The sequence below is a fragment of the Oncorhynchus kisutch genome, linkage group LG22 (genome assembly GCF_002021735.2).
Source record: "Oncorhynchus kisutch isolate 150728-3 linkage group LG22, Okis_V2, whole genome shotgun sequence".
NCBI lineage: Eukaryota > Metazoa > Chordata > Actinopteri > Salmoniformes > Salmonidae > Oncorhynchus > Oncorhynchus kisutch.
Window position 1 is genome coordinate 22,199,950 of NC_034195.2, and position 14,677 is coordinate 22,214,626.

A 14,677-nucleotide genomic window follows, 5' to 3' on the forward strand; every position below is an offset into this window, starting at 1 on the left:
TATTTGTATTTTTATATAGGCTAGGTTTAATCATAGAATTACATAGGCCAATAAAAACCCTAATCATTTGGTCTTAGCCTAGGCCTAGTAAAACAATGTATGACCTTTTTAATGTGGCATAAACACAACCAGTCATGATGTTTTAATCTGATTGTCAAACAATCACTTAAAAAAGGTGCTCCTGTAGGCTTCCTGTGCATGTTCGTCCACTCACTAAGTCATTCCATCATCCAAACCCCAACAGTGCGCTGTAAATATGCAATTTAATGAATGAAAAGAGACATCTGTTACAAAACACCTATGTGTTTTGTAATGACATTCTGCGGTTGTCATTATGCCTTCACTTGTAGCCTGAATTGATGTGTCCACCGCCTATGCATAGGCAGAGAATCACATGGCAGTTATCTTTCCAAGGAAATTAACTTAAATATGATTACACTATAGTTTACTACGGTGTCTGTGAATAAATATTGATAATGGAAACAAGTGGAGGGGCACTTAACCAACGTGAGTCGAGGTACAGTCAAAAATTGTGATTATCATTAAAAAGGAAAAGATGCAATGTGCATACCATGGTGAGCGAACGTTGCGCCTTTTCAATAAACATTGTTTGCCCATTTAGTTGTCTCTATCTGCAAATCATTGTAAAAGGTAGGGTAAGCATACCTATTAAACCCACTTTCCCATTTTAGCCCACTTCCATCTTTGGATGCCAAAAATGTAATAAAATAAATCAACTTTTCTGCTATTTAACGTTTCAACTAATTAATTTGGTTGTTACACCCAACTTTTTTATTCGAAGCCAATCAGTCAGAAATCTTGCTTGTTTGTAGGTGACCAAATACTTATTTTCCACCATAATTTGCTAATAAATTCATTAGAAATCCTACAATGTGATTTTTCTGGATTTTTTTTTTCATTTTCATTTTGGATTTTTTAAGTGTACCTATGATGAAAATTACAGGCCTCTCATCTTTTTAAGTGGGAGAACTTGCACAATTGGTGGCTGACTAAATACTTTTTTGCCCCACTGTAGATGCCATTGACATTTAGTTGGGCTTAAAGGGACAGTAGCACAAAAAGCACTCCCTCTATTACAGAGTGTAAACGACAAAGAAATATTGTTCAATATGATCAATACTAATTTTGCATAATATTGTAGTCTATAGTGTATATTTATAGCCCAGCCCATTCGTTTCCAAATATTTTATGAGTAGACTTTGCTATTCTGTCTTTTTCACCATAAATCACTGTTTGTAAGCCCAGTATGCTCCTTTTAGGCCCAGTATGCTCCTATTAAGCCTGGTTTATATTGAAACACATGGGGATAGTGTGTTGATATCCCTAATATTCAATTACCAAAAAAACATTCTTTTTTTTTCTCAGATTTGTTGGTTAAAACACACAAAAACTACAGGTATGCATATTATGCATCTAGCTATGGTGCCTTTACCAAGATAGAAACCTATGTACTCTCTCCAAGACTTTTGGAGTGGACAGGTAGTCCTTGATGCAGAGAGAGAAGAATAAGATCAGGGTTGAAGGATAGAAGACCTACAAGCGGTGACAAAAATGCAAACAAATGAGGGACAGGAAGATGACAATTTGAAGACTGCTCATGCACTTTTGGGTGGGGGAATTGTCATATTGTTGTCTTTCATTCATCCAGGTGATTCTGTTTTTGGGTCCACCACCTGTACCTTTTTTTAATACACAGTAGGGAGGAAGATTTGTGTTCTAACCAATCAGTAACACACCTGATTCAACTAATTGAAGTCAATGATTAGTTGAATCAGGTGTGTACTGGTTTGCAAGAACAAAAGTCCACATGATCTCTGTGGACTGTCAGGATGAATAGCAATGATCAGTTTATTCTAATGACTTTAGGGGAGATACATTTTATATTAGAAGGATTTCCACGTCTCCCTCTGTTAGTTCTCAGTCCAGGAAAGTAGAGTTGTTTTTGTTCTTTCTTTGATAGTACTTGTAAATGTGATATTTAAATTTTTAATACATTCTGGGTGTATTGTGTGTAGACTGATGAGGAAAAACAACAACCATTTTTGAGTAATAAGGCTGTAACGTAACAAAGTGGGAAAAAGTCAAGGGGTCTGAATACTTTTGAATGCACCACCATATGTTAGAAATGTGTGGACTTAGATTTTGGTGGACTTAATAGGTACCCTTACCCTATATGCAAAGTGTGGCTCAAGAAAAGGTTAGTGTCTGCTTTCATCATCCAGGCTGCTTCAAGTTCAGTAGCCGTACCTCTACGCTCCTAAATTGAGCGTGTGAGATCAGGTGTCCGCGTGGCCACAATTAAATAGAGTATTCATGGGAAGAGAAGCAATAGGCAGGTATCTTTCCAAGGGAATCTACTTCCTAAATATGAGGCTATAGTTTACTACGTTGCCTAAAAATAAATATTGCTCACTCATATTTGTCTGTCTGAAAATCATCCCACTCCTAAAAGGTAGGCTATATGTATAATGTAGCTCAAGAGAAAGTTAAACTCTGATCTCTTCAAACGATGTCTAGCCTTCTGGCTGATATAGCCATAGCCGCAGCAAGATGTTTGCCCTCTCTACAGATGACTATATCGGTCTGCTAGTACAGGACTAGTAAAGGCCCAGTGCACTACTTTTGTGAGAGAAAAAAGTCTCCATATGTTTTTCTATGAATATATATTTGATTAATTCAGATGTTTCAACACCCCTACTTCCCATTGCTGTAGATATAGCCCAGTAATGGGCCATGTGAGAATCTCTGGTAATGTAACCAGTGGAGGCTTGTCGTGGAAATTTCCTCTATTTACCAAATCATGGGAGCAAACCACACACACACACGTCAGAGTTAGTTATAAAACTCCATCTTTAATTATATGAGCTCTATCACAATCCTGTGACTCTCAGATAAATTCAGTGTCTCCCCAGTGAATTCTCTGAGAGTCCCCTTACAATGCAACTGAGTTCCTTTAATAGCAAAGACACCCATAGTCAGACCGCACAGACATAATTCATCGTTCAGCTTTTGTCTCCTTTCCCAAACCTCAGAACCATAAACCAAATCCTCGATATCAACAGGCATATATCAAATTGTCATTTATATACAACCAACTCAAAATACAACCTCCTGGACAAACTCACAGATAGGAGACTGACCCTACAGGTCAACAAAGAGGGAGCATAGAATGATTCCAGACACTGCAACCCCTCCTTTCCCCACCGGGAAAGGTAAGGAGTAAAAGATATGTTTACACATGATGACACTTTGACCTCTCCCCTTTCATCGGCCCAGGCAACTTAGTTTTGACATAGAACAGATAACTGCAACCTCACATCAGAATTACACAAAAATACCATTCTGATGGGAAGTAACTTACACACATTTGATGAATATTAAACATCATACAAATGTTACCAACATATTTTGATAATTCCACGACATCCCCCTCTCAAGGGACTAAGTTCCTTTTTGAAGAATCAGAATATTAATTACATACTCAATATTTAAAAATTCAAATCCCCTTAATGTCAAATACCTTAGCTTATATGTAAGCTTTCTCCCTTCTGAAACTAAGATTACAACCCTTATTCTACAAGACAACCTTGCACATGTTTTAATAACACAGAATAATCCATTTGAGGAAAAATTAAAACATAACATATAAATGCTCTTTAAATTACATGAGAAACAGTGTCTAAACACAGGCCTCCTCACAACATATAGGACAGACATCCCTCTAAGTACTCATGCTCAGAAATATACTCAGGAATAGAGAATAGGTCATTGAAATCATTCATATTACAAATCATAAGTAACAACCCAACTATTTATCCAACCAATATTTAGAATAGCACTCCTCAGTGAATCAAATTAGTCTTATCACTCAAAGTAAAAACCTCAATTTAACACACATCAATATTAGCAGATTTACATACATTCAGTATAATTATCCCATAATTCTACTACTAACTTTTTTAATCATGATTTTAATACAGATCAGTATCTCAATGCATTCTTAATCTAAATTACTTCAATTTGCATGGTGTAGACCTCTTCAATCAATCTGCTACCACAAAAATATAAACAATTTTAATGGCACAGTTTGATTAAACCCCCCCTACACAGGCACGGCATCTTCTGGCATCTTCGTTTTTCTTCAGATAGCTTTACAGTTCAAAGTGGACGGCCCATGATAATGTCCCAATTTCAATGTCTCATCTTTACCACTCATGTCTTGTCCATTCGTCAACCAATATACCAGCATCATAAGAAAATGTTAGAACAGATCTTTCTCCATGATCACTCCAAGTGGACTCATCACAGTATGACAGAACCATGAAAGAAAAGCAGTTGATAGCTTAGATCTGATACTGTACACCAATTTCTGGCTTGGTTCTTTTCTCTCGGTAGAAGTGGTTTGGAAAGCCTCCTTCAATGCCTCTGTCACCCTTCTTCAGCCAGTTAGAGGGGGTTTTGAGGTACACACACCATTCGGTCCAAATGATCTCTTCCATGCATTAAGATACCGTCTGATGTCGCTTTTCATGATAACCTCGAAAGAACAGATCAGAACAACAGTTTAGTTCAGTTCATTAACTACATGATAAATGATTACTTTTACCAATTATTCTTAACACACATATCTAAACATATTTCACAGAGAATATCAAAACATTCTATTGAAACTATTCTTTCAAATTGGTTTATACTCCCCATCTCACTGTCAACTCCATCGTAGATCCAAGGATCAAGAAATTAGACCTATACCCCTCGGGAATAGAACAAAACAAACACAACAATACAATACACTCAACAATATAATACACTCATTCACATATCACTTAAATTGTATAACTTTAATTCAAACACTTAAATTGTATAACTTCAATTCAAACCCTCAAAAAACTTAATCCTCCCCCATGTTTTACACACATCTCTCCGTATGAGAGTAATGTAAAACAAAACTTCAACTAACCTAATCAAATTAAAATCACTAAACTGAAAAAAACTCCACAAAGAAAAATTATTTTACCCTATGGTCATAGGAAAATAGACTTAAAGCAGCATACCCTTAGTTAAAAGCAATGCCCTACTCCCTCTTCACACTGGTCCAAATTACACATATGGTTAAGAAACATATTTACCAATTACACATTATTTTGAAAGCAGTATTACAAATGACCATAATTTCATTATCCAAATGGCTTTCCAATGCGGGTGATCAAGCCACAACGGAAAGTCATCAGAAGGTCATAGGTCATACTAAACCCTCCAAAGCAGTGTTTTGCACTATATGAAACAATTTGCAAACAATAATCAACTAGTTCCAAACATTTTCGTATTTCCATGTTCCCAGAACATTCCTTTATCAAAAGAATTTGCGCGTGTAATGAAAAGTCAGAAAATAATACCTTTGCACTACTACAAAAAACTTCCCGGCCCCCTCCAATGTGGTAGTTTATGGCCTCCCTTCACTCACTCTCCCCAAGAGTATCTTCCCTGGACACACTCCAGAAAGAGACAGTGAAAAATCAATTTTCCCGGAGAAAACACAAAAACACTTATTATTCATTTACACTACATCGATTCAAAAACTCAAACGTGAAACTATAAACCAAACCTAACGATAATTCCACTGTACCTCAAATCATTAATCATAAGTTTTAATCAAATCAATGTATATGTATGATACAATGTTTAATTAAGTTAAATCAACTCCTAAAAAACATTTTAATCAGCAACCTAATAATTTCAATCTGTTGATATACATTTTGTAAAAACCAATCCTGATTTTTTTTAAACAAATCTAAAATCCTTCAAAAGTCGGTGCTGTCTCTTCATCGTAAAAATACAAATAAACTTGTTTTTCTTTCCCCCACTGATATCCACAAAGGTCAATACTGTTCAGCACATCCATTAATGATCTTCTTTTATTCTGTACAGGGTTTGAAATTCCAATGTATGCAGATGATACATTGATAAATTCATGCAAATAACAGACTACATAAGAACTCACTACTATAATGATTCAGATGACAAAATTGCTCAGAGACTCATGTGTACATCTCAATAAAATAAAACACAGTCTGCATGTTCCTCAAAAAAACAACTACTACTAAAAAGCTCCTGGTGGTATCTGATTTTAAGTGCCAAGGCATCAGCTCCTGGTGGTATCTGACTTTAAGTGCCAAGGCATCATACTTGATTCCAACCTCTCTTTTAAAAACCAAATTATCAAGGAACTCAAATACAAAATTCAACCTCGCTAATTTCCCAAAACATATGAAATTGTTTTGACTATTGAGGTAACAACACTATAATTCAAATCTATGATACTCCCCCACTTAACATACTACTTTACTAGTTTGGCCCAAGCTTGCTTTTCAACATTCATACCCATTCAGTCTTCTGTCAACAGGCTCTCATACTATTCAATCCAGCAATCACCTTTAATGACCTGACATTGTTCCACATAATGGAAACATACTATAATGTTAGACTACATGAACTTTCCTGCTCAAATTAACTGGTGTTACTTAAACAATCAAACCAAAAATTAATAACCATCAGAATCTATCCTTACGATGTTTTATGATCCAGACAACCAGTCTCCCACAAATCTCTGTTGCCCACCTAGCGAATCAGCTGTTATAAATACAGAAAAAATGTACCTGAACAACGGTCAAAACAATTAGAGTAAGGTTATTGTATATTCAAACTAATAACCAAATTTACGTTATTCTACAACAATCTACCTGCCTCCAGCAACTTTCCCTGACAATTAGTAGCCAACATAACAACTTACTCTCTTCCTATATCTCTCAACTAAATTTTCATACCTCTTTTTCCCCCAGTGGGCAAAAATATAACCCCTCTCATTTCAACGTTTTTCCCTTACCTCTATCGTAAGATTAAAACCCAACTTTATAACTTCCTCTTCTGCTCTCCACACTTATGAAATTGTATCCTTCTTCTTTAAAAATAACACACGCAGCGCTAAAATCATAACATGCGTCAGTCAATCTATAAGAATGAAAAACACTTCGGTAACCACTTTCTTATCGCCATTCTCTCCCCGCTATTATTCAGAATGTCTTTAATTTAGGTAACTGTCTTCTCCATTGACACAGTAATTTAAATACGAGCCAATTCTCAATACATTATTCCAGCAGATCATTTAGTGAACAGACATCGTCTTGCATCAGAATTCGCTTCGTTATTATTTTAAATTTAATTAGCCTATCAATTTAACCTAAACAATCTATTGAAAACGTTCAATTTATCTCTTATACAAACACAACTTTCCAGGCAAACATTCAAATAGATTATTTACAATCAAAAACTCTGAATTCAGCCAGCGCCATGACTGGGAACGGAACTCGGGCCTCCAGCGTGGCAGGCGAGAATTCTACCACTAAACCACCAATGCTATTGCGAATAACTAAAATTACTCCATTACTCTAAAATTACTCCATAACCCCATTTACAAAGTAAAATCAAAACACGTCATTATCGGTAATTCCCAGAAGAATAATAGCCCAATTTTAATAGTACAAACGTTACTCCAGCTATGATTCTCAAATTCCAGCCATGATTGTCAAATTCCAAATTACACATATTAGCATAATAATAAAATCGACACTAATGACTAGGAAACAGTAAAAGTAGATTGTTTACTTTGGCAACGTATTTCAATTATTTTACTACATCACATTAATCACGCAATGATAATTAGTTTGATGGAAAACCTTAGGCTTTGTACAACATTATAAATTACATCGAGCATCCCTCGAATTCTCTTTAACTTTATGGAAAACAGGTTATTCAATAAATCCCGCAACTTCTCTCATACTGGGAAGAAAAATTATAACATGTTCAGACTTTAAGGGCAGTTTAATTTAACATGTTTCATCCAGACGGAGATAATCCAATATGCGTTCTATAGTTACATCATTAGGGTAAGATAACCAAAAGTGGACACACTCTAATCAGTTTCTAGAGCTCAATTTCCCAGATGTAAAAGATTATTTTAATAGTGCTTAAAAACGTAATCTTTATCAAATTATCCATTTAAGATATCAACTCAAAACCTACGTACGTCTACGAATGGGTGGTTTAAAAATAAAAATACCATTCTGATGAGAAGTAACTTACACACATTTGATGAATATTAAACATCATACAAATGTTACCAACATATTCTGATAATTCCACGACAGGCTCCTCAGAGGAGGAATTTCATATAAATAAAAATAGTGAATCATTAAAAAATGTACCCTTTTTTGATAAAACTATAGTAAATATATTCACGTCACCAAATAATTGATTAAAACACACTGTTTTGCAATGATGGTCTACAGTAGCCTCAACAGCACTCTGTAGGGTAGGACCATGGTGTAACCGGATGATAGCTAGTTTCCGTCCTCCTCTGTGTACATTGACTTCAATACAAAAACCTAGGAGGCTCGTGGTTCTCATCCTCTTCCATAGACTTGCACAGTAATTATGAGATTGTCCTCCAACCTATCAGAGCTCTTGCAGCACGAACTGACATGTTGTCCACCCAATCAAAGGGTCAGACAATTAATCTAGTACTGAAAGCATAAGCTACAGATAGCTAGCACTGCAGTGCATAACATGTGGTGAGTAGTTGACTCAAAGAGAGAGAAAGACAATAGTTGAACAGTTTTGAACAAATTCATCTCTTCAAAATGAGGGAGACGCGAGAGGGAGAAGGATAGCCAGCTAGCTTACATAGCATCCCTCTGTTTGAGTGGGGTGTTTACTTTCACTTACTTAGCTAGTGAATGCAGCTAACTAGTTTAGCCTATTCAAACACCTGGCTTAAAGAGTGAGGGATGAGAGCTAGCTGGCTATGGCTATCCAACACTGGAACTCATCAAGGTTAGCTTTTGGTTTTATAAATGTATTGCCACAGGGGCCTGCTGGTGTAACTGCTAAACTGTTTGCTGCTGACTGTACTGCATGATTGTAGCTGGTTTACTAACACTGTTAGTTCAATTAGCTATGTTGACAATGACATTAATATGTTGACAATGTAAGCTGTGTGTAGCGGTTAGCAGAAGTTTTTTTCGCCTGGTCAGACAGCTGATGTGTGAAGTCCACCGAAGTCCACAAGCGAAGTGAAAGGGTGAGAGGAGAAGAACGTGTAGATTTGAGAAGGAATTATACAATGATTAAATGGATCATGCTGTTTTTGTTTGGCTGCTTTGAAAGTGAACTGTGTTTACATGTATTCATTCTGCTGATTCTGTTGATAAACTTTTCTTTAATGTAAGCAAAGGGATAAACAGACCTAAATTTGTCCAATAGTAACTCTCGTTTCAAACTGTTGGACTAATAATTACACACTAGATCAGCTAGATGCAGGCAAGAGTGTGCAGGCGGTATTTGTCAATGTCTGTCACCTTGATTACTCAAATTTCTTTCAACCTGTGCACCTACGTTGTAAACTTTCATTCATAGGCTAGGTTGTAGTAACCTCATGTTGGGTGTAGGGATTTTTTTTTAAAATCATGTAGTAGCCTAAACCTATCGACGCAACATTGAATTGGGTGAATGGAATATGAATGACAAATCAAATGTCATTGGTCACATGCGCCGAATACAACAGGTGTAGACCAATCATGGTCCAAATGTGTGTTTGGACCATGATAATTTGTTGATGTGGACACCAAGGAACTTGAAACTCTCGGCCCACTCCACAACAGCCCTGTCGATGTTAATGGGGGCCTGTTCGGCACTCCTTTTCCTGTAGTTCACGATCAGCTCCTTTGTCATCCAATACGCTGTAATAGAAATAAGGCCATGCTCATTAAAAAAATAATTGTCCTCCCTCATCTTAAACTGCACCGACCGCCACTGAATGTAACCTATTTCTTTGGTTATTTTTTTAGCATTTGAAATTGCCTAGAGGGTACAAAATTATTGGGACCATGGCTGGCAAGCGAGCTGCGTCACATACACCTAAATAACATTGCAGGACTAGTTCTTGCAGGAGCGGGTGGGAGTTGGACAGAAAGCCAGCGAGAGCAGGCAGGAGCGGTATGAAAAGCTGTGGGTGGGATCTGGATGAAGAACTCAGTCCCGCGCAGACCTCTGTGTGTCTTGGTGAACATCACTGTGTTTAGGCTACATGTGCAATCCTGGAGCCAACTGGAATGGAGAAACAAATATCCCAGTCAGTGGTGATTTTAGCATGTAAATCTTGGTGGGGCAAATTCCCCACAAAAATTGTTGATGCATGCCAGCAAAGCAACTACACAACACAACACTAAACAATACATTAATTGCACTATAACGGTGATAAACGGTGCCCACAACTGTTAGGACCTACATAAAGCTGTTCCAACAGCAGAGCTTGATTTTCAGCACCATGGAGTGAATCCTTACCACCGCTACACCTGGCTTTCAGCAGAGCCTTATCTGGCAGCGAAACAGTTAATTCTGCCTCATTTACTGCCTTTTAAAATAATATATTTTAAAAGGCAGATTTATGGCTGATTTACTTAAACAAATGTGGTTTCTACTGACAATTGAGATGTACAAACTATGGCATAAGGGGGCGATGAGCGAATAAGAGGCCATCCGTAATTTAGATTAAAACATTAATTAGCGAGCTTGGATGGACGTAGTCAATATAACTATTTGTTCAGCACTTTTGAAACGTACAGTGACAGAATTCAGAACATGGACCATTCTTACAGTGTTCTCCCTGCACACAAGTCAGAAATAAAGGGGGCATATAATCAGACAGTGGAAGCTCTTACAATATTCAATGATTACATTTCTAGAAAACAGGCTACATGTGCACCACCAAGTCAGAACAGTAGGCTAAGTTATGAGGGGGAAAGGGACCAAATGATTAGTGTGAGGCACACGGGCTACTAACATATTACTACATAACTAACATTTAGTCTTACTTTCTTAGCTACAGTATGGATATCTCCCTGGCATATTACATAATTTATGCAGCAGCATACAATACATTTTTGGACTCACCTTGTGCTGTGCTCACTTGAACAGGAAGGTGGTGTGGCGATCTCTGTGGGCAAATTTGATTCATGATGGTGACTGCTTGCTATCGAAGATTTTGAAAATATGATGTACCCTGTTAAGGCTACCCCCCTACTTTTAATAATGACATATCAGGCAATTTCCGGCCAAACGTTCCCCTAGCGGGATGTATGTCCTAGACAGGTTTGATCAGTCCAATCAGTAGGCTAATGCAATTGAAGGCTTGTATCAAATTGTTGCTTACTGAAACTCCCAAAGCATTTCAATCCTTGTATAACATTTGAAGCAATAACATACCCGCTTCAAATCAAATCCAATTTTATTGGTCACATACTCGTGATTAGCAGATGTTATTGCGGGTGTAGCAATGCTTGTGCTTCTAGCTCCGACAGTGCAGTAATATCTAACATATTACACAACATATACCCAATACACATAAATCTAAGTAGGAATTAATTAAGACTATATACATATGGACGATATTTGGCGTGTCACGGACGGCTTCCCATGTCTCCTCCGCGCGCCTGAACCAGTCGTCCACCGCAGGAAACTTGGTCTGACCCTGATGCCAAGGCGCCAGAACCAGCTGGTACCCTGGTACGCACAAGAAGGGAGAGAGGTTAGTGGAGTAATGGCGGAGCAAGTTCTGTGCCATCTCGGCCCAGGGCACAAACGCCGCCCACTCCCCCGGCCGGTCCTGGCAATAGGACCGCAGAAACCTGCCCACATCCTGGTTAACTCTCGCCACCTGCCCATTACTCTAGGGATGAAGCCCTGAAGTAAGGCTGATCGAGACCCCCAGACGTTCCATGAATGCCTTCCAGCCCCTAGACGTGAACTGGGGACCCCGATCAGACACTATATCCTCAGGCACCCCGTAGTGCAGGAAGACGTGTGTAAACAAGGCCTCCGCAGTCTGTAGGGCCGTAGGGATAACGGGCAGAAGGAGGAGTTGACAGAACTTAGAGAAACGATCCACAATGACCAGGTTCGCAGTGTTACCCTGTGAGAGTGGAAGATCAGTCAGAAAATCCACCAACAGGTGCGATCAAGGCCGCTGCGGAACGGGTAAGGGGTGTAGCTTACCTCTGGGCAGGTGCCTAGGAGCCTTACACTGTGCCCACACCAAGCAGGAGGAAACATAAACCCTCATGTCCTTAGCCAAGGTAGGCCACCAGCACCTCCCGCTCAAACAGCGCACTGTCCGACCAATCCCAGGATGACCAGAGGAGGGTGACGTGTGGGCCCAATAGATGAACCGGCCACGAACAGACACCCAGCGGGACACTGGACGGGAGCGGGCTCTGCACGTAACGCCTGCTCAATGTCCTTGTCCAGCTCCCACACTACTGGCACCACCAGGCAGGAGGCGGGAGTATGGGGGTGGGATCCATGGGCCACTCCTCTGTGTCATAAAGCCGGGACAATGCATCTGCCTTCACATTCTGGGAGCCTGGTCTGTAAGAAAGGGTAAACACAAAACGGGTGCAAAACATGGCCCACCTTGCCTGGCGAGGGTTCAGTCTCCTCGCTGCCCGGATGTACTCCAGATTGCGGTGGTCAGTCCAGATGAGAAAAAGGTGTCTAGCCCCCTCAAGCCAATGTCTCCATGCGTTCAAGGCCTTGACGACAGCAAACAGCTCCCGGTCCCCCACGTCATAGTTTCGCTCCGCCGGGCTGAGCTTCTTCGACAAGGCACAGGGGCGGAGCTTCGGTGGCGTACCCAAGCGCTGAGAGAGCACAGCTCCTATCCCAGCCTCGGATGCGTCCACCTCCACTATGAACGCCAAAGAGGGATCCGGTTGGGCCAGCACGGGAGCCGAGGTAAACGGAGCCCTCAGGTGACCACTGCAAGCGTACCGGCCCCCCTTCAGCAGTGAGGTAATGGGAGCCGCTACCTGACCAAAACCCTGGATAAACCTCCAGTAGTAGTTGGCAAACCCTAAGAACCGCTGCACCTCCTTTACCGTGGTGGGAGTCGGCCAATTACGCACGGCTGCAATGCGGTCACTCTCCATCTCCACCCCTGAGGTGGAAATGCGGTACCCTAGGAAGGAGACACATGCTCGGCGCGTGTAGCGGAGTATATCAAAATGTCATCAATAGACACCACTACACCACTACACCACTACATCCCTGAAAATCTCATCTACAAAGGCTTGGAAGACAGATGGCGCATTCATCAACCCGTACGGCATGACGAGGTACTCCGAGGTGGTACTGAAAGCCGTCTCCCTCTCGGATATGCACCAGGTTGTAAGCTCTCCTGAGATCTAGTTTGGTGAAGAAGTGCGCCCTGTGCATAGACTCTTTCGCTGTGGCTATGAGCGGTAGCGGGTAACTATACCTCACAGTGATCTGATTCAGAACCCGATAGTCAATACACGGGTGCAGTGAAGGCGGGTGAGTGGAGGACCGAATGTACACCTGATGTAGGGATTCGGAGACATATGTTTCCATAGCCTCCATCTCTGCCTGTGAGAGGGGATACACGTGACTCCTGGGAAGTGCAGCGCCTACCAGGAGATCAATCGCCCCATCGATGAGGTGGTAATTGAGTCGCCTTCTTTTTGGAGAGGGCGAGAGACAAATCGGCATATTCAGGGGGAATGCTGACGGTGGAGACCTGGTCTGAACTCTCCACCGTAGTAGCACCAACGGAAACCCCTAAACACCTACCTGAGCACTCTCGCGACCACCCCGTGAGAGCCCTCTGTGGCCAAGAAACAGTGGGGTTATGACAAGCTAACCAGGGTAGGCCCAGCACCACGGGTAATGCAGGAGAGTCAATAAGGAAGAGACTAATTCTCTCCGTGTGACCCCCAAAGGAGGTGTCACCATGCCCAAAGGAGCAGTGACCTCCCTAATCAACTCTGACCCTAATGGTCGACTATCTAAGGCATGAACGGGGAAGGGCACATCCACGGGAACAATGGGGATCCCTAAACTATGGGCTAACGCTCTAGCAATAAAACAGAGGGTTAAATACACAACATGTAATTGATGGGATTGGAACCAGGTGTGATTGAAGACAAAACCAAAGGAAAATGGAAAGAGGATCAGCGATGGCTAGGTCGGTGACTTCGAAAAATCTCAGTTTGTATATTAGTTAGGCTACAATTGGGATATTGGGATGGGAAATGGTAAGTTGAGGTGAATGCTGCCCATGATCATCTTGTTTAATTTATTAGAACATTTTGCCATGTTATGTAGTTTAACAAGTTTATTACTTTGCTCTTCTCGCGGTCGCTTAGTAAGTAGCCTAGGCCTACTCCCAACCAAAACCCTGTGACTTCACTCACTGACTTGTCTGATAATAAATCAATGTGATTTTGTTTCACTGAATCTCCGTCTGTATAGGCTATTTGGTTAATCGGTTTCTGGCTCCAGCATCCCAGAGTCGCCTCTTCAATGTTCATGTTGAGACTGGTGTTTTGCGGGTACTATTTCATGAAGCTGCCAGTTGAGGATTTGTGAGGCATCTGTTTCTCAAACTAGACACTCCCATGTCATTGTCCTCTTGCTCAGTTGTGTACCGGGGCCTCCCGCTCCTCTTTCTATTCTGGTTAGAGACAGTTTGCGCTGTTCTTTTTAGGAAGTAGTACACAGCGTTGTACAAGATCTTCAGTTACTT

The 14,677-nt window shown here is 40.4% G+C and overlaps 1 protein-coding gene across 1 annotated transcript in view; it reads left to right on the top strand.

The window, feature by feature from the left end:
• Positions 1–14,677, top strand: part of tango6 (transport and golgi organization 6 homolog (Drosophila)) — a 32,276-nt gene that overhangs the window by 14,026 nt on the left and 3,573 nt on the right. The gene's annotated exons all lie outside the window — the stretch shown is intronic.